At 41.2% G+C, this 23,570-nt stretch overlaps 1 protein-coding gene across 4 annotated transcripts in view; it reads right to left on the bottom strand.

Moving 5' to 3' along the window:
• EPB41L3 (erythrocyte membrane protein band 4.1 like 3) overlaps positions 1–23,570 on the bottom strand; it is a 219,221-nt gene that overhangs the window by 128,515 nt on the left and 67,136 nt on the right. Inside the window, exon 1 of one of the 4 annotated variants that reach the window (XM_071219524.1) lies at positions 14,645–15,001. The exons of 1 other annotated variant lie outside the window; for it this stretch is intronic. The gene's annotated coding sequence lies outside the window, so the exon portion shown is untranslated. Of the gene's footprint in view, positions 1–11,289; positions 11,405–14,644; positions 15,002–23,570 lie in introns of those variants that run through there. 2 more of the 4 variants (XM_053912636.2, XM_024580420.4) reach the window with 2 other exon arrangements.

The following is a 23,570-nucleotide window of genomic DNA, read 5'->3' as shown; positions in this document are numbered from 1 at the left end:
AAGCTATAAATGATAGTTCCAATAGATAAACACAAATATCTATTTTTATACCTATAATTTTCCACAGTAGTCCAAATGAAAAATTACCATTCACTTTTAATTAGAATGCATGCCTAATCAAAACCTCTTATCTATTTGGTGTTTAACTGAAGAGCTCAGAATTAAAAACCAACCTCGTTAAATACAAAGGGTGAAAATGAGAGGTATGCAAATTATTTTCCAAATGATAAGACAATGGAATATTCATTGGCATGGAAAAAGAACCCCTGTTTACCTTAGACTGCTAAAATTAGAAACATGGGGCAGGCCAGATGTTGTGTCTGGGACGGTATTAACAATATGTAAGTGTTACTTCTGGGGGAGGGGACAATTACTATAATGAGCATAAAGCGTCCACAGCCCAAGTTAACTGAAAATGACCAGAACCCATCGTCACCCCGGGAAGCATGGCTGAACTACCGCTCAGGGCAGTAAGGTTTTGGTCCATCACACACACCAAATCTTTTATGTCCTGCAGGCCACTCAGGCAGGCTCTCATCTTCCCATCAGGAGCCTCACTTTTTAAGGTTCTATTTACAATTCCAAGTTAAATCACTTCTAACAAAACTATATCCACTGGGTAAAATGTTAAGGATTCATCTAGAAATTCTGTTCCTAAGTTCATGAGATTGTTTCATGTTACATTTTAAATAACTCCATTTAAATACTTCCTGAGCACCTGTTGTGTGCCTAGCACTGTTCTCAGAACTGGAGTCTACGGCAGTGAACAAAACAGATATAAGTCCCGTCCTCACAAAGCTGATATTCTGGCTGGGGGAGACACACAGCAAACATACTGCAAATAAGTAAAATATGTAGTAATATGAAGAACCGTAGGCAAGGAAGGGAAAGAGGTAGTGTTAAACAGGGTGAGAGGTGGTGGGGGCGTCTGAGCAAGGAGCAAGCTGTGAGAATGTGATGGGGGAGAAGGTCCCAGGCCCAGGGGACAGCAAGTACCACGTCTCGGACGTGGAAGCATGACCCTGTTCAAGGACGGGTAAGGAAGTCATGAGCCTGGGTTAAAGCACCCAGTCTTACTAATAAGAAATATACTATGGAATAGGAGAGATACAAATATGACAGATAGACATAATGCTGAATGAAAAAAGCAAGCTGCAGAAGGATATATCGAGGGTGCCATTTAAAGTTTTTTGAACATTAAAAACAATACCACTGATTTAGCAATACACAAACAGTGATTTGAAAAGGAATAAAGAAATTCCATGGTTACGATACACACAAATTCAGAAGAGTAGCAACTTCTGGGGGGCAGCACAGTTGTGGGGGACTTGGGAAAACTGAGCCATTTGGGGGAATGTTTTATTTAAGAAGGATCTTGGGTATACAGGTATTCAACTTTTTTGTCTATCAGAAATACTTTGCACTATTGTTTAAAAAAAATCCTCAACTCTATGTCAGCATTCTCTGATTTCTTAGTTAACCATCTGTGGGGCATTTTGGTGCTTGTCTCTGAGTAATGGCCAAGACACCACCAATATTCCTGTTCCATTATGATCAAGAATATTTTGCCACCAGGAGCATCGTTTCTGTTATCACGAGGACAAAAGGAGCAAATTAAGGGAATAAAGAAGCTGTCATCCCTTCTCTGGCACTCTGAAACTACACATTAGAGCCTTTATGGTCTGCATAAAAAATATGACAAATCTTTGTTTAGCATTTTCATCTAAGCTGCCTGTCACAATTTTAAATACAGTCCCTTATCTACATAGGAGGTAGGTATTTTTAGCAATGTCACCTTTGCTTCTCAATGTACTTCTTTAGAAAAAGAGGACACCATGGATAAAATACATATTTCGTACCAGACCCGGGCTTCTGGTTTTCCCATGAGCATTCAGGCATCCCAGCTGTGCAGCTGTGCGCCAGCTCTCCCACCTCCATACTTTCCTCTCACTCCTGGGCCGCCGTGTCTGCTCCATCCTCAGGATGTACCGGGCAAAGGGTGAAAGGAAAGCTTGGATGCAGAAGAACCTGTGCACAACAGGGGAACTCAATGCTATTATTCTCTGCACTCCTCACTGCGGGGTCACCAACATCATCACAAACCTGCACACCAGGCACAGTATCACCTGGATGCTTGGTTGCTTGGTCACTGCTCCTTCATGAAACACATTTTATCTCCCGTTTTCCCTTTCTACTTTCCCCCACTGCAAGATTCCCCTCACCCTCCCTCTCTCTAGGAACTCATCTTCCACAGCTTTAATGACCATCTTATATTAATGATGTCTTGATTTCTCTGGCTTGCAGACTCCTGCGTGAAGGCTCCTGGACATCCAGACCTCCAGGCAACACCCTCAGGCTCAGCTCCCCCACTCCACAGCACCTTCGGCAACCCCGCCACTCTGGACCTCCCAGGTGGATGCAAACTCAGAGACAGAAAGTGGAGTCATTCCCCCTCTCCCTCACCTCCCAAGTCCAACACATTACCAAGCCTCAAACTGCCACCTCCTAACATTTTTCAAATGATTCACTTCCCTCCATTTCTACTACCACTTCCATAGTTCAGAGCGCCCTTAATTCTCCCTGGACAGTAATACAGGTACTGGCTATTGAGTAGTTACTATACGCAAAGGACTTATCCACAGGTTTGCTGAAATGATTGCTATGTTGTGAAGTGTGGTAAGTTTTACTTCATAGAAAAAATAAAGTTTTTAAGGTTAAGCACTCCCTACAAAGTTAGACTGCCTTGGAGTCAGAATTCATTAATGAGCTTACTAAGTCATTCATCCACTCAAAAAAAATGACTAGATAACAGTAATTTTAACAATTGATATCCTCCCTCTTAAAAAGTAAATTTCCTAAATTACAAAAGCCACAGTAACTTCCTTAAAAATCACATCTGACCATGTCATCCTATGAGGCAAAGCTCCTCACTGGCCCCACATCACCCTCAGGGCTCTGAACTCTGACCTCAGCTGCCTCCAAGGCTCACCTCATTGTCTCCCGACTGTCCCTGCATACCATCTGGCTCCTTAGCCAGAGGCAATTTCTTCCAACTCCCTGAAACGGCCAAGCTCCTTTCCCTTTGGTCTTTGTACATGCATTCCATCACCTCCAACACCTCCTCACTTGCCTCCTCTAGACTCCATCAGGCCCTGCCTCTCCTCCATCACGTGCCTCTAGGTCATTGTTCCAGTCTCAGGTGGGACCTCTCCTCCTGTGACCACACCCCCCAGGGTCTGGGTGGGAGAGTTCCCATTGTGACCATTTAGTGCCCCAGCTCCCTTACCACAGCATGTCATAGTGGACTGCAGTGCCAAGCACACAATTACTTAGCTGTGCGCCCTGGGTGACGGGGAAGCCCATGAGAGTAGGCCTGCTGTTTGCTTTGTCCACCATGCTATCAGGGATACCTGCACAGTGCTGGCACTCCTGAAGCGCTCCAGACATACTCCATTAAGAGAACAAGTAAAGGACAGAAGAGTGGGGGTGGAGCATGAAAGAAACCAAAGCCGTTCTCCTTACCCCCAACGACTGCCATCTGAACGCTCTAAAATACTGTCATACGCACCTTCACAGCTCGTAAAGTGCTTTCACAATACAACCATTCTGCAGCAGACAGCAGGGGGTTTCTGCACATTTGTGTGTGAATTTATGTCTCCGAGAGGTCCAGTGACTTACTGTAGTCAAGTCACAAGCAATCAATTCATGCCTTGGAACGTGTCTCTCCCGTGCGCCCTTGAGATACTTCAAACAAAGAGTTGGGACACAAAGTTCTGGATTCTGGTTAACCAGAGGTGTAGTTTGGGGGGTTGGGATAATAGGCAGATGCAGGTTTTGTGAGCATGGAAGCTTTTGCTATTTGGGAACCTTCTCTAAGAAAAAGATTATAAAATTATACATTCAAATTTAAATACAAGCTTCATTAGTTCATGGTAATTCCACATCTAAGTGGGACAGTACGAGAAATGAAACAAGAAAGAAGAGGATATCTATTCTAAGTAAAAACTGTACCACCAGAAAGATAAGGTACAAGAAAGGGATGGCAAGAGTGAAGGCTCTTTATTCAGCAGTTAACATGGGCCCACTGCAAAGCACCGCACTAGGCCAAAGGCACAAAGATGATTAAAGATGTGGCCCATGACTACTTACAACCTGGAACCGATGTCGCACTTGCAGAGAAGGGATGCAGACAAGAAGGCAGGCCTCAGTAAAATATTAAACATCCCCAAATGACAGTATCTAAAGTAGCCCTCTACACACGTAGTCACTGTGGCCTGGTCCTCCTTCAGAACACTCAACACTGCCTGACATCGCATTCGTTTCTATGTTCATTACCTAAAAGACAGGGTCCAGGAGAGTAGAGGCCTGGTCTGTCCTGTTCATTGCTAGAGCCTCAGCACCCAGCAAGGTACCAGGGTCATAAGAGAACAAATAAATAGAGGAAGCAATGAACAAAGAAATGGAATGTTACAAAAGTTCACAGTCTCATGTTTGGCACATTGTTACCAGTTGCCTGAAGATGGTTAAATAACTGGTATGTCTTGCTGGCTCTCTCTACCAAAACAGGGGCATGCTGTCAGAAAAGTTTCTTCAAACCCTGTATTGCAACTGTAGCACCAAGGACCAGAAGCTCCCGCTAGAATCATCTTTGGATCCTAAGAAACTGAAGCAATTTAAGTGTGCGTGACAAGTGATTTCGGTTTGGTTTGGTTGCCCCTATATGGGGCTTATGCGACCTATGGAACCTTCTTAGACATGACTTAGACTTTTTTCTACGATCACATAGAAAAAAATGTTAACTCACAGATTTTATAATGTAATCTGACCATTTATATTTTATATAACACTAAAAATAGTAACATCTGTAAGCAAAAGCAAGCAAAGCTTTTAGTCATTTTAAGTTTCACCTGTATAACTTGAGAACTTACATTTGGGTCTACAAGACCCAAATAGCTCAGCATGATGGGATCAGCAGGACCACATTTACTCACAGGAGCATCTCTTCTTCACTGTCTGATTTCCCTCCATCTTCCTATTATCAATCATAATGAAAGGAAACCAACGTCCCCGGAAGATGTATTAAGAGCCATGTACTTTCACTCAGATTCTCATTTAATACTCCTAACCATTTATGCTATGTAATTACTATCATTCCTATTTAATAGGTAATAAAGCTATCCCTTAATCCTACTTCCTTTACCTTTTAAATTTTACAAAATTTCCTCAGGCCACAAAAGTGGTAAGTAATGAACCAGCCGTAATGAAACCAGGTTTTCTCAGTCCAAGGTCAGGACATGTTCCTTTATGCTAAACATTCTTTCAAAAATTAGTACTCTTTATTTATAGTAAATGATCTTCACAGATTAAATGTGTGCAAGACAATAGCTAGTAAGCTGAAAAGTCATTAAGACGAGATCCCTTAAGGCCGCACATCTCAAAATTTGGTCCAGGGACCACTTGTACCAAAACCCCTGAGGAGCTTGTTGGAAGTACGATGCCTCACCCAGACTCCAGGCCTAGTAAATGAGAACTGTGGAGGAGTCCCTAGAAACTGCCTTTTAATAATTCCCCAGGTGATTCTGTTGCATACGAAAATTTGAAAAACATGTCGCTAATTGTCTGCAAATCTCTACTATTGTTATTTGGAGTTTCAAAATTGACAAAATTCTGTATTCTCACTGAGGGTCATCTTTTGCATTATGGAGTTTGTAATAGAATGTCATAAATGAGAATTTATCTTTGGAAGCTCGTAATTCCTACATAGGTCCCTAGGTACAAGCAAACATTATTGGCTGAAACGAGAATGCATTCACTATGGGTCTACTCTCATTACACATGGCTCCAGATGTCTCTGAATACAAAGGTCTCATTTCAACCTTGTGGCTGGCACCATCACCACCACTGCAGATGGGGGACCTGTCCAGAGAAGTGGAGCAACCCGCCCAAAGTCACCTAGCTGAAGGTTAGCAGATGTTTATCTTCTCTAATTCATATTTTTCTTTATCCTCTAAAACAGCTTCTCCCCATGATTACTGCTATGTACACTTTAAAAATCAAGGGCGAGAGGGAACTTTCCACATGTCTCAAGCAGACAAATTAGTCGACCTCTAATTTTCCAAACTTATACTTAGTCCACCAAGAGTATTCCTCTTAAAGTTAGTAAAAGTCATTACCTGAGAGCATAATATTACGGGATAAAGCAGACAAAAATCAAGAACTCTCTGTACTGAAATTACCAAAGTGTCTATTATCTCTGGGAAATGAGCAACCCTAGATACAAGTTACATAAAAGCAAGCAACGCACCGGCCCTTCCTTAAGCTCACAGACTCCACGATGGCCTGACCTAAGAGAAGTCTGGGAGCAAGGTTCCAGGTAGCACCACCTTAGGGTCACAAAGTTATTTTCCTCAATTGCGTGAATACAGGGAAAACAAACTGGACTTCAAGTAAACCTGAGATCAGTCAAAACCATGAGTTTATCAATAATAAAACCAAGTGGCCCACGTCCCTGGAGAATCTGCATGAAATGAGTGAACTGACTTGTTAACTCTGCACTGCTGAGGACAAAGGAAGGGTTCAGAATTCAGAACAGGACCAAGGGAAGCTTAATGTCTATTTCTGGGAGCCCCACGCTCCCACACCTTCCAAACTACCCCGTATTTTGATGTGTCTTGACTCTGCATTCAGAGTTCAGTTCTGTGCAGGCTGTGGAGTCTGCTGCCCTTTGGGGCATGCTGGGACACGTGCATGTGGGAAGACAGTGGGCACCCAGGACCCTCACTGTGCTGGGGGAGGTCAGCGTGCTGTGAGGAGACTGCATTGAAGCTTAAATTAGGAAATCAAGAAATATGTGGCCACAGGTGGTCTTAGCCTGTTAAAACTGAATATTCACACACACTAGTGAGAGGTGCACAATTATCATTAGAGATTTTAAGTATGCTTTTTGGCCTACTTCACCACAGCCCTCTGATGTGTGTGCTGTAAGACCACGATGAGAAGTGTAGGCAGTAAGTATTGTAAGGAAGAGGGGCTGTATGACAAGGCTTCAAATAATCACCACTGTTAAGGTAATGATCCTTCACCAAGACTGTACAGGACTCAAAGAGAGTATTTCCCATTAAAAATAACAATGCAGATACAGATTTGAATTCATGAAAAGGCTTCCCAGGACATACTGTTACATAAAAAAGTTACATATTAATATTTAAGCTAAAGGTCTATTCATGTAAAGTATTATGTACCTATCTATGAATCTATACATACACATAAAAGAGCTACTGCTATTTTTTAAAAGATTTTATTTATTTATTTTTTAGAAAGAGAGGAAGGGAGGTAGAAAGAGAGGGAGAGAAACATCAATGTGTGGTATACTTTCGCGCACCCCCAACTGGGGATCTGGCCTGCAACCCGGGCATGAGCCCTGACTGGGAATCGAACCAGTGACCCTTTAGTTCACAGCCCATGCTCAACCCACTGAGCCACTCCAGCCAGGGCGAGCTACTGCTATTTAATAGGCACTATGATATATATACGTTCAGTGCTTTGCATGTTTCGTGTCCTTCAGTCCTCAAAGCCTTGAGATTTAAGCATTATGGCTAGTTTATACATAAGCAAACAGACGCAGGGAAGTTCAACAGTCTTGACCCAATCACGTAGCTATTAAGCAGTGAGCCTGGGAGCCCAACTCTGGTCTGTCTGATCCTAAGACTCACTACAGTACATTAGACACAGAAAAGTAGTTTTAAAAGGATATTTGCCAAAAATATTAACAGTAGTTATCACTAGATAATAAGATTTCTTCTTTTTTCAGTATTGTTAAAATATATTGTAGAGCAGGCATGCATTATTTTTAATATCTGAAATAACAAAGATGCTTTAATTGGAAGGATAAATAAGACTGAAAATCTCTCCACCTTCCGTGTATCTCAACCTACCCCAAACAGTCCAAAAGTAATATGTAATCTTCAACTAAATATGACCACAAAAAATATATATATGTAAGTTGTCAAATCTCAATCCCTGAGAGGAAAAATCATTACATTCACTTTCTGAAAATTTTTGGATTAGTCCATTAACAGAAACCATCTGTCTCCAGGCTACTATTCTTCCAATACATCCTACCTTCTCACCAGATACATATGATTCTTCCTGACTCAACTACTTTCAATGGCTCCTCACTACTGAGGAAAGTCCAAAATATCCCTTCGTCTCACAGACAATACAAAAACCTTCCACAATCAGGCCCCACATTCCCTCCTTAGACTCGCCTCCTGCTACTCCCTATGATTAAGATTATATTCAATTGAGTGCGGGCTGTGAACCAAAGGGTCACTAGTTTGACTCCCAGTCAGGGTACATGCCTGCGTTGCAGGCCAGGTCCCCAGTGGGGGTGACCTGAGAGGCAACCACACATTGATGTTTCTCTCCCTCGCTTTCTCCTTCCCTTCCCCTCTCTCTAAAAATAGATAAATAAAATCTTTAAAAATAATAAATAAATAAATAAATAAAAGATTATATTCCAGACAAATTTAGGCCTCTTGACTTCTGGAATGTCTTCTCAATGACTAATCTCTATCAAAGTCCAACCATCTTCCAAGGACCACAATGGAAAAGTCAAAATGGAAAAATGAAGATCACTTAATAGATTTTTTCTATTGAGGGATGCACATAAGAAACATAATTATAATAGATGGACTGGGCTATGTAAATAAACAATGAACACTATAAAGCATTTCTGAAAAATTTTCATAGCCAAGTAAGAAAATCTATTTCACAAAATTCATGAAATCAGTCATTGCACGTGATAATATGCTACTCTGCCAATTAAGCTATGACTTACAACTTAGAGGTATTATTTTCTAATTCTTTAAAGAACTCTCTTACATTTATTTAGGTTTATTCTTTTAGATACATTTATGCATATGTAAAGAAAACAGAACAAAATGAATTAGCCAAGATAAACCTAAAAATTCTTCATAAGGTCCAAATCTAACTCTTGAACTGCATACCGACTCAGTTACGGCTGCTTTTATACAATACCATCTTCTATGTTTCTTCACTGACAATGCGCTGTTTCTTAGGAGTGCTCCATCACTGTCCCCAAGATTTTCTTCCAATTAGCTGACCCCTAATTCTCCCCTTTCTGATGCAGGCTCCCAATCAATAAAGTTGCCAGCGTTCTCTCTGCTACATGGCTGAAAGTAATTGTAAGACATACCCCAATTTTAGACATGTTAAAAAGTGAAAAAAAAAATGTTTGTTTTAGGAATAATGAAAGTTCTTAAAATAACTTTTAAAACACACACAGAAAACCCATTTGAGATGTGAACACTATGTAAACACTATATACAAGGTCAGGCAGAAGTAGCGTCTGCTTGAGTGTGGTTGGTAGGGTAATAACGTGAGTGTAACAATTTATATATAGCTTTAGTTTGAACATTTCACCTAAAATGTCATATGGTGTGCTTGAGTGTGATATTGTTATGTTACAAAATTACATGCTTATGATTTTGTAATAGATTTTGTAACAAAAAAGGGCGTTATTTCTGCCAAACCCTCTATATCTCCAAAGAAAAGAGATTTACAACAAAACATTTTTCCCTTTTTAGTTCAACATCAGGATCAGTATCATTGTCTAGCCCTATCTCATTTTCAGCTTTTGCCAGACTCTGGTCTGATCCCTGCTCCTCTTCTGAGTGGTCCCTCTGTACTAACGTCCCCCACAACAGCAATTACTGCCCAACTGGCAGGGAAGGACGCACGTGGCCTGCAGATCTCCCTTCAAAAAGCCATTCTTTTCTTCTCTTGGTACCTGCAGCATTCTCTTCTCTGATTTGGTAAAACCTGCAGAACCTACCTGATTTGAGCTACGGACAGAGTAGCAAGCTTGTAATGAAGAGGATGATGCCATTAAAAATAATGCCCAGTACTTCTCATTCTTCAATAAAGCAGCAATGCTTTTAAAGCCTTTTCACCTTTTTTCTTTTTGTAGTAAAGGGTAAGTCACTTAAAGGCCTCATTTTTTATTCAATTCCTTAAATATTTACTCAGTGCTGTGTTTAGACCTGTACATGGTTTGGGGATGAAACTCCAAGAGAAGTAAGAGAAGTAAGAAACCACATCAAGCAATCACTCAATGTAAATGGAGAGAAAAACAAACACAGGAGGCAGTTTAAATAGCATGTTTGTTTTCTAGATCTAATACAGACCTTTCTGCTTCTTTTTCTTTTTTTTAAGTTTGTAAGAAAGGGCTATGAGAACAATGTATCAAAATGTCAGCAATCTAAAAATTAAGTTGTCAGCTTTTTCTCTGTACTGCAAATTACAAAATAATTGGGGGCTTGGTGCTAATAGAAGCTTAGGATTCTAAAGAGTGCAATTTAAGCAATCATGGCAAGGTCTAAAAATGCAGTACCAAAGACATTTCAACCAAGTGTTCTACAGTTCTGCTACCTAATTTCAACTTCTCTTTCCGTGCCCCCCCCCTTTTTTTTTTGCCTTCCCTTTGGTTTGGAAATGTGTTCTGGAATAGCTACACAATTAAGTAAGAACTGCAAGAGCTCCCATACGTAAAACACATGAAAAAAATCATAGTCATCTTACCAAGGAGGTATAGCAAACGCAGTGAAAGCTTCAGCTATTCTGTGGTTACTTCTTTCTTTATGCTGACATCACATTAAATTCAGACATCAATTATGTTTATAAAATGTACTTTACAGTTTCAGAATTTCAGACTTCCTCTTATAATTTATTCATCACTAATTTGGATGAAAAGTGTCTGTGATGATCTTGCACTAGAACTCTAAGGTAGGATTAAAATGCTAAATTGTAAAATATTTTGCAAATAAAACAAAAACGTAAACAGAAATCAATTACCCCAGTCACTGCAGCTATCTTCTAAACCTATAAATCTGTAGCTTTTTCCATTTTTCCTAATTACCCATTGCAATCACATCCCTTAAAAATAAATAAAAAAGAACACTGCCTACACAGAAGATAAACTATCATTATAGGCACCAAATACTTTTAAAAGACAACACCAATAATCTAAACCAAGAATACAGCAAGAATGCTATTTTGTAAAAATATATTGAGTCTATGCATAAAATAAATACTCATTATTGTTTTTAAGAAAGTTTTTAAATGGCCCTTTAAAAAAATTACAGTATTTTCCTCAAAAAAGGAATATTCAATGATTTCTACTATTGCACCCCCACCTCAAAAAAAAAAACCCCAACCACCACACTTTCCCATTCATTCACGTCTACCTTCCAGTTCTCCAAACAATACCTTCTGGCTCAGTTCAATTTGAGAAAGGACAGTCTTGTTCATTTATCAGGCAAAGTTAAAGCCAGCAAGATGCGTTAGACCATCTGGTTTGGCCTGCCCCACCCTTGTTTCCTTTGAGCCACAGTGATGTCACAACACGGGGCAGGGCAATGACTTCGCTGCTCCAGTGCTTTCTTGTGAGCGCATAATTCTCTGCAGCCAAGGCAAATCAAGTGACGGCAGAGCCCTCAGGGAGCTTCTGATGAATTCCCAGCAAAATAGCAGCTAGCCAGCCTTCTGAAAGGAATAGATGCAGCAATTGCACCATTAAAGATCTCTCTAAATGAAGTGGTGCTAAAGATAAATTGACTCATGGTTTTCAATAGCAAGCCTAAAATTTCTATAGTAAGTCATAATAAAGCTGACATTCAGAGGAAAACTGTGGTTGGATACTTGGAAGAGACTATGGAAACGAAAGATGACCTGGATAGTAGAATACTTATGAAACCTCTCTCTTCATTACAGTCAAATTCTCACAGAAAAGAAACATATTTATTTTTCAGCCCATTCTTAAGAGTTATATTTTACTGGAGAGGAATGAACTCTAATTTGTGAATTTTACAGCTTTTTAAAAGCACTAACCTAAAAGATGGTTATTTTATAACATGTAAGAAAGCCCTGGCTGGTGTGGTTCAGTTGGTTGAAGTGTCATCCCAGACACCAAAAGATCTTGGGTTCCAATCAGGGCACATACCTAGGTGTCGCAGCTTAGAGATAATGGGTCCACATTTCTTTCTCTTTCTCTCTCTCTCTGTCCCTCCCTTCCCCTCTCTCTAAAATCAATAAGCATGTCCTCAGATGAAAATGTTTAAAAAGTTAGGGGAAAAAATGTAAGAAACATCTCTTGGACAGCATGTTCCAGCATACTTAATCCAACATACAGTATATCCAGACGGATTCCCAAAATAACGACAATATCATACCTCTCAGTACATGAACAGACCACCTCTCTTCTACCTGGGCAGTCCCTTAATGCATTTGACCAACCAGTTTCAAAAAACGAATGTATATATAAAATAGCATGTAATGAAGTAAAAAAAAAAATATCCCTGATCTCCTACTGCAACACAATCCAAAGCTGGTCGAAGTCCAAGTACTGTACAAGAGTTGACAAAAACAGCTTTTCACCTAGATGGCTTTTATACAGAAAAAAAATCACTTAAAAATTAAAGAAAAATATTTCAGAGACACTGACCTTTGACCTGTATCTTCTCAAACCTTCACCTAAAAGGGATTTATGAATTAAGTCAAGTGGCTACTCTTCTTGTTACTAATACATCATTCACAAAACATGTTCTATTTTGCAAAAAAATATTTGAAGTGTACTGGCTAAACTTTATGCAATAATTTGTGCATCTTATATTTTCTTTTTCTAAACCATCAGAAAATGATAATGGAAATTATTGTGCTATTAATATTCTGCTGTTTTATTTTTATACCAATGCCTCCTGAATTTATAATTTATTTTTTCTCACAGTAACTTTGTTACTCCAACCACAGTTTTGAAAGTTTGATAACAAAACTAACACGCATTTTTAAAAAAAGCCTTGTCTGAGCCAAGATATAAATCACCTCCCATTCCCCAGAGTTCATTCAAGCTTGATGTGTTCCCTTTTCTTAATAGGGCTTTTCTGTCTAATTTTCAGCAATTGATACTACGTCCAGGGCTCTCAAATATAAGTGGAGTTTTATCTTTTTAGCTTCCCTGAGACTTTAAAAACCAGTGTAGGTTAAAAAAAAGGGTTTTTTTAACATTTGGCGTAATGATTCTTCCACTTGGGAAAATTATACTAGGAAGAAAAACTCCACCACACCTGGTCACGTCAGAGAGCCTAAAAATGGGCCCCAGAAAGGACAAGCAGGATGTCTGCAAAAGTAATTCCAAGAGAATAATGTTACATAAAAAAAAAAAAAAGCTGAAACACCAACTTAAGCGCGTAATGGAAGCACTGCATTAGCAGGACTGCCTGGCCCTCCCAGGATTTCTCAGCTCAGCCTCCAGGAGTAATTAATAACACATGTTTTCCTTATCATTCTATTCGTTCTGCAATAATCTCTTCCCAACTTTAATCCGGGACCGCCAACTGGAGAAAAAAACCCTAGAAAACTTTATATCTGTAAATATAAAAACCCAAAAGAAAAGAACGCTCCCACTGCAAAGGACCACAGTTACAATTTACTAGGTAACCACACCCACCGCATTGCAGAAGCCACGAACTTGGCGGGGGGGGGGGGGGGGGGGGGAGAACGGAATGGAGAAGGGAAAGGGAGGGGGGGAGGGGATGAAGTAGGGCGAGATTAGAGGGGGAATCCGAGGAAGCAAGCCCCCGGGGCAGGAGCCAGGAAACCCCAGGCAGGAACTGGCCGAGACCACGACTCCCGCGGACTGAATCCGGGCCTCCCTACCCCCACCCGCCGCAGAGCCGCTCTCGCAGACACCGCCACAGGCAGCTCGCAGTCCCGCGGGCGCCAGGTGAGCCCGGCGGCTCCCGGCGCCTCGGCCTCCCCGCGCGGGGTGGGGGGAGGGGGCGAGAGGCGCGCAGGCCCGGGCCAGGTGGACCCGCAGGTGCCCGGGTTGAGATCGACATCTGTAGGGCGCTCCCTCCTCCTCCCCTAGCAGCCGGGCGGCTGCCCTCGCCGCCGTCTGGGGTACGCTGCCCCAGTTCGGGAAGGAGACAAGTTACATAAAAGCGCCGGCCCGCTCCGGAGCGGGGATGCTTTGTGCGGAGCGCACCTTACCCCCGCGCCAGACACTCGGGAGGGGCCCGCAGCCGCGCCGGGGGCCCCTCCCGCCGGCCCCCCACCCGGGCGGCGCCTCCGAGTCGTACCCCTCAGGGCCCCGCCCTCGCGGCGCAGTCTGCCCGGCCCTCGCCCCCAGCCCCAGGGGTAACTTAAAACATGGCGCCCCGAACGGGGGATTTAGGCAAATTGACCGAGAAACGACGCGAGGATCGAGCCGCCCTTTTCGGCGAGGGCTCCCCGAGAGACCCCCCCGCCCAGGCCGGAGGCCGGTGCTCCGGCTCCGCGAGCCGGCCCAGCAAATGCTGCAGCGCGGCGGCTAGCGGCGCGGGCGTGTTCCCGGGCGCGAGATCCGCGTGAGGGCTCGGCCCGGCGAGGGTCCCCGCGGTCGGGCGGGGTCTTTCGGTCCGGCCCGGCGGGATCTGGGCTCCGACGACTCGGGCAGCCGAGCGGCACGGGGGCCACGCGTCAGCGGCGCAGCCCCGCGCGCGTTGACCCCGGCCTCTGGCTTATCCTCCGCACCTCGCAAACCGGAGACCCCCTCGGATCCCCCCTCTCTGGCAGGCAGAAAAGTTACCTCGGCTGGGCAGGGAGCCCGGGCGCGCGGCTGCGTGGGGACGGGCTCCGCGCACGTCCTCCGGGCTGTGCGCAGGAGGCGCGGGCGTGGGGAGGAAGCCGCAGACGCGGGCTGCTCGCCGCGGCTCCCCGCCCCCCTTTGCAGGAGACTCGGAGGCTCGGCGGAGCTGCGGCGGGGGCACACGCCCAGAGACAGCGCGGAGAGAGCCAGCCTCGTCCTGACTCGGGTTCCCGGTGCGGGGGAGGGGGCCAGCGCTGTACTTCAGGACTGTTACGTGGTAACAGCCTTCTCAGTCCTGGCGCAGGGGTCAGGCTGGAGACAACGCCTGGATACAGTTGGTAACAGCGGTTAGCCTTTGGATGCCCAGTTAAGATTAATGCCGGGCCCTCTATCCCCTTCTCGGCCCACCCAGACAACCCTTTTGAGAGTGGGGGGGAGAGTGTTCCTCACTTTCAGGTGAGTTATTTATTGGCTTAGGGACTGCAGTTAATTTTTTTTCCTTTGTGAAAGTAAAAAGAAATTCACATTATTGGCATCTTGCACACGTGGGCGTTCAAGAAATAGTAAGCTAATACAGAAGACCTGAATTAAAGGTGAGGGAAGAGGGTTTTGTCTTTCAGTAGGCCCCTGCTCCCACAAACTTCCCTCTCCCTACCATAAATATTCACAGTTAAGGTGGCCTCCTGAGCTTCCCAGACTAACAGGAAGTCATTACTGATAAGGCTTTACACTCAGATGGAGAGGAGGGGGCTCACACTGATTTGTAGGTAAAATAAATTATTCCTGGTCACCCCACATCGAAGTTCTAACCAAGTAACCCAGGCATATTGATTAAAATGTGTAAGGTCCTCTCTATATACTCCTAGTCACTTTTCCAGGAGCTGGCCCACTCATTTAGGGAGGGAAAATAGACTCACAAAAATATTGCATGTACTGTTGGGTGTCAACGATGTAATGCAGAGATTAGCGCGTCTGATCGGCCCCTGAGACATGGCCTGTGTCTCTAGGACAGGGAAAACAGCAATAGAAAAACGGAGGAAGCATTTTACAGATTATATGGGAAGAGAAGACTGGAAAATTAGGGTTACTATGTTGTTATGGAGTTTATGGACCTGTATTCTGTGGATGCGCCCACTTTGGGAAAATTTTTAGCGAGAAAATGTGACTTATGTTAGTGGAAAACTAGTCTGTTGACACAGCAAAGACTAGAATGGATGAGCAAATACCAGGAGCTGATAGGAAATGATTATGACATTGTTGCAAGTAACAGAGATAACAAGAGCCTGAACTGCCTTTAAAGTGACAGGAAAAAGTGATAGTTCAAATACTGGATGATATATTTGGGGATCACCTATATTAACTTCCTCTCAAGACCACATCAGTGTTAGAGGCGTATACGTGTATACATATATTGCCTTTATATATAGGCAAAATACATATATTGTACTTACATAGCTGCCTGTGTAGCATATAAGATCTTTGAATGAAGACTATTAATTTTCTTTTGTGGGCACACTAAAGCGCCTCCTTTAAAAATGGACTTGAACAAATTGTATTGTTTACAACAAACATTAAGTTGGCATTATTTGACACACAGATGGTTTCATATTTTCATTCATTTTATTGTTTTTGCTATTTTTTTAATTGAGAGCAAACTGTTTTCTCCCTAATTCATGAATCTTAATCTTTCTCTTGATAGAAAAAAATTAGCAATGGTGTACGAATGTCCATTTTCTTTGGAGAAAATGTTAGAGTCCTAAATATTATTTTTTTAAAGTTAGAAGTAATTATCCTAATATTCCATTAATTCAAAATTTGAAGTAAAAACATACTGCTTCCTAGTTTAATAGTAAATCTTGGAAGCAGTTACTGTGAAACCCTTTCGGCTTGACCAGCACTCTCTGCTATTTTTGTTTGTTTGCTTGCTTGTTTGTTTTTCCCAGCACAGGTATGGAGAAAAAGAAATGTCAAACAAACTCTAAGAGCAGCACAGAGCTCCGCCAGTCAGCAGCTTGCTTGCGTCTCTGCAATAGAATTCCTTCCACCTTGTTAGTATCGTGCCAGAGCCCTCCGAGTCATCTTTGTCTCCCCACAGTGCCTCATTGGGTGCATTGCAAGCTGAGCACTGAACATTTTAATGAATGGATGTCAAATAATGAACTAGGTATAATGAACTAAGTTTTCACTTTACTTTCATGGTTCAGTTTCTCATGTATAAAATAAGCTACTATTTTCAAAGTCCTTCATGCTTTAAAAATACTAGGGTTCCGTTCTGCACAGCAAAAGAAACCATCAATGAAGCAAAAAGGCAACCAACTGAAAGGGAGAAGATATTTGCAAACAATACCTCCAATAGCGGCTAGTATCCAAAATATATAAAGAACTCATACAACTCATCAACGAAAATATAATTCAGCTTAAAAATGGGCAGAGGGACTGAACAGACACTTTTCCCAAGAAGACATAAAATTGGCCAACAGGTGTATGAAATGACACTCAACTTCACCATTAGGGAAATGCAAGTCAAACCTGCAACAAGATACCACCTCGTACTTGTCAGAATGACTATTATCAATTTAAAAAGTGTGGGAGAGGATGTGCAGAAAAAGGAGCCCTTATACACTGCTGGTGGGAATGTAAACTGGTACAGGCACCATGAAACAGCATGGAATTTTCTCAGAAAAATTAAGAATAGAGCTACCATATGACCCAGCAATCCCTCTTCTGGGTATCTGAAATATTTGAAAATATTTATTTGTAAATATGTGTGTGTGTGTGTGTGTGTGTGTGTGTGTATCCCACGTTCATTGCAGCATTATTCACTGTAGCCAAGCTATGGAAATAACCTAAGTGTCCTTTAATGGATGATTAGCAAAGAAGATATGGTACATATATACAATGGAATACTCACTTAGCTGTAAGAATACTGTCATTTGTAACAACATGGATGTATCTTGAGAGTATCATGCTAAGTAAAATAAGATGGAAGGGGACAAGAACCATATGATTTCACTCATATTTGGGATATACAAGGGGGGACCCCAAAATGGAATTTATTTATAAAAAATTGTGTATTTATTCTTATGTTTAAACTTCAGCCCCCTTCAAAGTACTCTCCATTTAATGCAATACACTTATCGAGACATTTTTTCCACTGCTCAAGACAGTTTTTGAACTTTTCGATTTTGATGCCTTTTAGTGCTTCTGCCATTTTTTGTTTCACTTCTTCCATACTGACAAAACTTTTCCCTTTGATGACTTTTTTCACCCAGGGAAAACAACAATGACAACAAAAAGTCGCTCAGGGCAAGATCGTGTAAATAGGGAGGGTGGGGCATGGGGCAATGCGATTTTTTGGTCAAAAACTGCTGAACACTCAGCGAGGTGTTGGTAGGCGTGCCCGTAAATCACCCATGAAATGGGCAAATACAATGAAAGAGTTTTCAAAAAAAAAAAATTCACCGAAGTCCAATGCAGCCTCCCACAACAATGCCAGCTTGTACCCTGACACAGATGGGCTCCTAGAACACTAACCTAGTGGGGAAAGCCTATACTACAAGGAGACTGCCCTCCAGAAGATAATTCTGATTTTTTTAAGTCCCCCTCATAAAACAGAAAGCAACAAATGAACAAACAATGTAAACAAACTCAGAGAGAGAGAACAGTATGGTGGTTACCAGGGAAAATGGGGTTGGGGGAGAATGAAGAGGGTAAAGGTGCTCAAATATATGGTGGTGGAAGGAGACTAAACTTTGGGTGGTGAACACACAATGCAAGTTACAGATGATGTATCATAGAATTGTACACTTGAAACATATAATGTTAGCAATCAATGTCATGTCAATAAATATAATAAGAAATACTAGGGTTCCATAAAATAAAAAGATATTACTACTACTTAATACTGGCTGATAAAAGCAATAATGAAAAACCTATTTACTCTCATCAAGAAATAAAATGATGAGATCTTTCACATGGAAAAGAGAAGGAAAGTAACAAAGTCAAAGCTGCATGATGATGCCATTACAGTTGGATTTGCTTTCTTTCACAAAAGACTAGCTTTGCCCTGTGTCCCCCTCACCTCCAAAAGTAAAGCCACTGTTCCCCCAGAGCATTCTTTCTCCTCATCTGTATATAACCCCTCCTGGTGCTTTTCCAGTAAGTCACAGGAAAGTAGTTCTTGTGTCCAGGGAAGGCCTCTGCATAGTACCAGAGTTAGTGCAGAATCGGCGTGAGAACTCAGCTTTCTAGTTTAATATGTCCACATGGCAAACAATGAAATAATCCATGAAACATGGGTAAATATCCCATGACTCCAACCTATTCTCAAGATGCCCATTCTAATCTCTTCCACCACACTAAGGCTTGCTTTACAACACTAATCTTATTTCTGGATTTCTTGAAGTTGCTCTACTGTATATAAGATGCATCACTGAAGACCAACAAGTCATGCAGAATTCTAGCCATATCCCACAGAAAAGGAGCCCAGCTAACTTCAGGTAAGAAATGTGTGTAACTTCATTCCAAGCCATGGAGACAGAATTCCCCATGAACCTCATTCCAACCACAAGAGCTAACAGTATACATAGGCACTGGTACTCACTGGTACTCTGCTACATGAACAGCAATGATAACTCCAACCTGATAGCCAAGGCGGGGCAGAATTTTCAGGTTGTATTACAGTTATTGTCAGCTTCATGGACAAGACTCCAGAAAAAAAAAAATGATGGAAAATCTGTCCTTTGGAACTTTGCTCTCAAACATGAGAATTGGTAGAATATTGAAGCTTGACCAAACCCTACAAACACTACTCTAATGAGGCATGCAACACCCATTTTTCCTCTCTGACAATCTCAGACCGCCTTTTCCTAAAGAATTGTGATATTTAAAAATATCTCCATATTCTTTAGTCCTCTACGTTAACTGTTTTCAACCTAGGCTGCCTTAGTGAAATGTCAACGACACTTGCAGTAACTAGCTGAGGGTTACTGTACGCGCAGCATGATGCCAGGCACCTGAATTGCATATCAAGCCCTTGAAATCAGGACACAGCATTCAGCCACAGTGTGACCAGGGACCATAAATAAGAGAAACGCAGGGGTGAATGCATGATTCAAAAGCAACAAGTGAATTCTTGTGAGATAAAAATTCATTTAAGGGTTTCTAAGTTCTAAGAATAGTATCTACTCTACAGCTCATTAAGACTTCCAGATGTTCTCTTTATTCCTGGTTCCCATATATCATTTCAGGCGTCTATATGCATATAGAGCACAGATGCAAAATGAAAATTAAGAAATACCAATAAATAAAATTGCAGCACAAAAGGTACAGAAATATGTACATCTGAGAGGGAGCAAGTTTAGGTATGTTAACATCATTTTAAAAAATAGTTCCTAGTCATCAAAATTTTATTATTTGCCTCCTTTCTTTGTACTATTGTAAAAATATTAGTCATAAAGGCAGGATCAATATATAATGCAAATTTCATTGTATTAAAATATACTCTCATAAAATTATTTTGTTTTCTCCATTTCTAGTACAGTTTAGAAGTAAATCTCAGCACTTTTAAATAGAAAATTGCTAATGAAATTTTAAGGTTTATTCTAATCCTCAGATCTTTATAAGGTTTAAGTGCTGGATAATTCTATTCTCCCACTAAGTGAAAATAAAAACCCATTAAAGATATTTATATTTGAGCATTTTATATATAGTGGCAAAATATAAGAAAATTGGTAAACTAAATTCAACTCCCAAGCATTTCACTCTCTGAGACCACATTGATATCCCAAACAGACGATCAGTACTAGTTTATGCCAAGACACTTAATATTTTAATTAGTTTTCCCCCAAAAGACATAAATAAATACCAGCAAGCCTCTCAGTCTCCTGTAAAATTATAAATCATCCTAAGCAGCTATCATGCTTCATTCTGACAGCAATCAGCGAGAATTAACTGAAGGAGAAAAATGGGTAATAAGACACATTTGGCTGTCTTGTTTCACTTGTTGACACTGTCTCCAGGTTTATGTCCCTTTTTTAGGCAAACATGTGGCAGTTAACTTTATAAACTAAGAAATTTATAGCTATAACTACACGAAGAAAAGAATGTCATCTTTCTGCTGCTAAATTTGATCCTGTTTTCCAGCACTTTTTCCCATCTCAATTGCCTAACTATATGTTTACGTTAACAGTGTGGGCACAATCTGAAAATGTGATTCCACACTAGTCCACAACTTCCAGAACATTCTTGGAATAAAAATGTTATCTAGAATATCTGTATCCCTTGAAATAAATCTGGTGTTTAATAGATCAAAACCATTTTAAAGAAAGCTTCTGCTATTGACTCTTTCCTTTTCAAGATGTTTATCAGGGACTTGTAAGAACATCCACTGTGGGCTTATTGGGGCTTATTTGCGCATGATACATATCTGAGAAGGATGCTGGAATTTCTCAATTCAAGTTGTTTGTGAAGAGTTTACATTTTATATTTCCGTGTCAACAATAATCTTGGAAAGCGATAAAAGTTTTCACACCATTTATACTAGAACCACTTGGAGAGTTTGTGAAATAAATGTAGATTCATACATCTAGCCCCAGAATAAGCAAATCAAAAGCTCTGGGGTGGAGTTCAGAAAGCAGGCACTTTTAAGTAGCTCCCCAGGGATTCAAAATCACACTCAATTTTGAGACCCACTGATTTAGGTGACCAGTCATCACAAAGGTGAGAAAGTTGGTGTATCATTCAGGTAGATGTTTAACAGACGTTGAAACAGAGAAACATGGTAGGAGGACAGCCGCATTCGGCCGTGTAAGGGAGCTGAACTAAAGGGGGCCCACACGACAACAGTCAGCACATTTTTTGCAAGATTTATGGCCTGGATCCTGTCTATGCATCAGTTTGTAAGAGCGGTTCATTAGCGATCAGTACAGTAGTAAATAACAATGAAGGATTGTTCCGTACCCCATTCCAACAATAATTGGATTAGATGCCCATTTATGGAAGATTGCAACAACACTACAACTCTGACCTTAATTTCCAAGTGCACAAAACATCTTTACAAAGTTGCCAAGGGATGTCTCATTAAAATGGGAAATGGAGAACTAATTGCTGGCAGTTTTGGTTAAGTTTGAGATTGGACTATCCCTAACTCAGCCAAAGAGACTTTACATTATTAACACTATTTGGTATGACATACATATGCTAACAGGAATCCCCTGCATTGATAAGTGAAAAACTAGTGGATCAAAATAAAGAAATTGACCAGAGGCTACACCTTTCTACCCTTAGGTACAACATGAGGAATTTTGTTTCAGAAAAAAACAATATCCTTAATCCTATAAAGTTAATATGTTGTTAATTTTATAGGCCTTGTATTTTTATATCAGTTTGTAAGGTGATTTTGGTTTTATAGATGATGAAACCTATAGCATGATATACTTAAATCGTGTTTTGATATATCTGTATCTACATCTACATACTTAAGTAAGAAAAATTAATTTCAAGACAACATGCCGGGGCATTAGAAATGATTTCTTTCCTTTAGAGGGTGTTAAAGAATAAGATTTCAGCTCAGTCAAAGAAGACTGCCATTCTAACATGGACCCAGGCTTTCTTATGAGCAGTGGGCTCTCCAGCTGGAATGTTCAAGGGGATGGATACCAGGTGACATCTGACAGTAATGCCCCAGAAGTGATCCCTCTATCAAGTAGGTGCTTGGGCAAGATCATATTTAAGGTCCTGTCCAACTCAGATCAAATTGTTTTCCAAGTTTTTTCCACCTAGGAACCAGGATTTGCCCAGAATTTTTCACTGGTGAGGTAGCAATTCAAATGTTCACTTCATTAGGATATACTGACTATGTTTGTTTACATCGCTATTGAATAGCCGGTCATCAGTGTGGTGCTTTTTCTCCCTAAGTCTGAAGACAGTTTCCACTACCTTTTCCCCTCCCACAGGTCTCTGATCCCTCAGTTCTAATCCACTTGTCCCACCCTTGCTCATCAGACCTTTCTTTATCTCTGAGCCAGGTTTGACTGAGTTGCCTTAGGTGGAGGGGCATGAAGTTTGAGTCAAGGTATAGAGATTCTAAACGGGAAACCATTATACTTCTAAGTCTTTCCCAATTTCCTCCAGGGGTCCCAATGTCCATTCTCAAATTACTTCACTGTTTCACAAAATCAAGCAGGCACACACTCACCACATTACATCCATGTTCATGAATGCCCTTATGGCTTGATGAACAGAGTTCTAGGTGACATCTTAAAGTTGTTTCGTGTCCTTGAGCAAATTTCAGCTTCTCTTGATATCAATATCCACGGAAATGCTCCTTCCGTTTCCTGTTTCATTAGACTAGAGTGGTCATTCTCACCGTGACGCGTAGTAGAAGAATCACTTGGGGGTACTTTTAAAAATAGCCACTAAAGTTAATTATCATGGCTGAGTGATAGATATATGTGGGCTTATTATGATGATTCCCTCTACCTTTTGTACATCTGAAATATTTCATAGTAAAAATTTAAATTAAAAGATAATTTAAAAATACTGATGCTTGAGATCTACACCAAACCAATCAGCTGAGAACCTCTGGGGAATGAAACCTGGGCATCCATATTTTTTAACATTCCCAAGTGATTTTAATGTGTAGGCATAGCTGAGAAATAGAAGGAGTTAAGAAAAAAAAAACCCTAAAGCACAAAATTAAATTGAATGTTATGATCTTCTCAAAAGAAGGATGCCATAAAAATAAATATTAATAGCAACCACCTATTTACATCTTTAAGCAATTACCTGAAGGACTTGGGAGAAGCCACTGGATTAAGCATGAATGGACCCGTTATCTCTATGAAGCTAGTGGTTTTTTTTAACACATTTGGTTCCCGTGGCAGTGCCTGCCGTCAGATTTGTTGGTATTCACACTCTTTAGGGG

The sequence above is a fragment of the Desmodus rotundus genome, chromosome 10 (assembly GCF_022682495.2).
Source record: "Desmodus rotundus isolate HL8 chromosome 10, HLdesRot8A.1, whole genome shotgun sequence".
Classification (NCBI taxonomy): Eukaryota; Metazoa; Chordata; class Mammalia; order Chiroptera; family Phyllostomidae; genus Desmodus; species Desmodus rotundus.
Note: the sequence above shows the minus strand (reverse complement) of the source record. Positions and strands in the feature narration are given on the sequence as shown.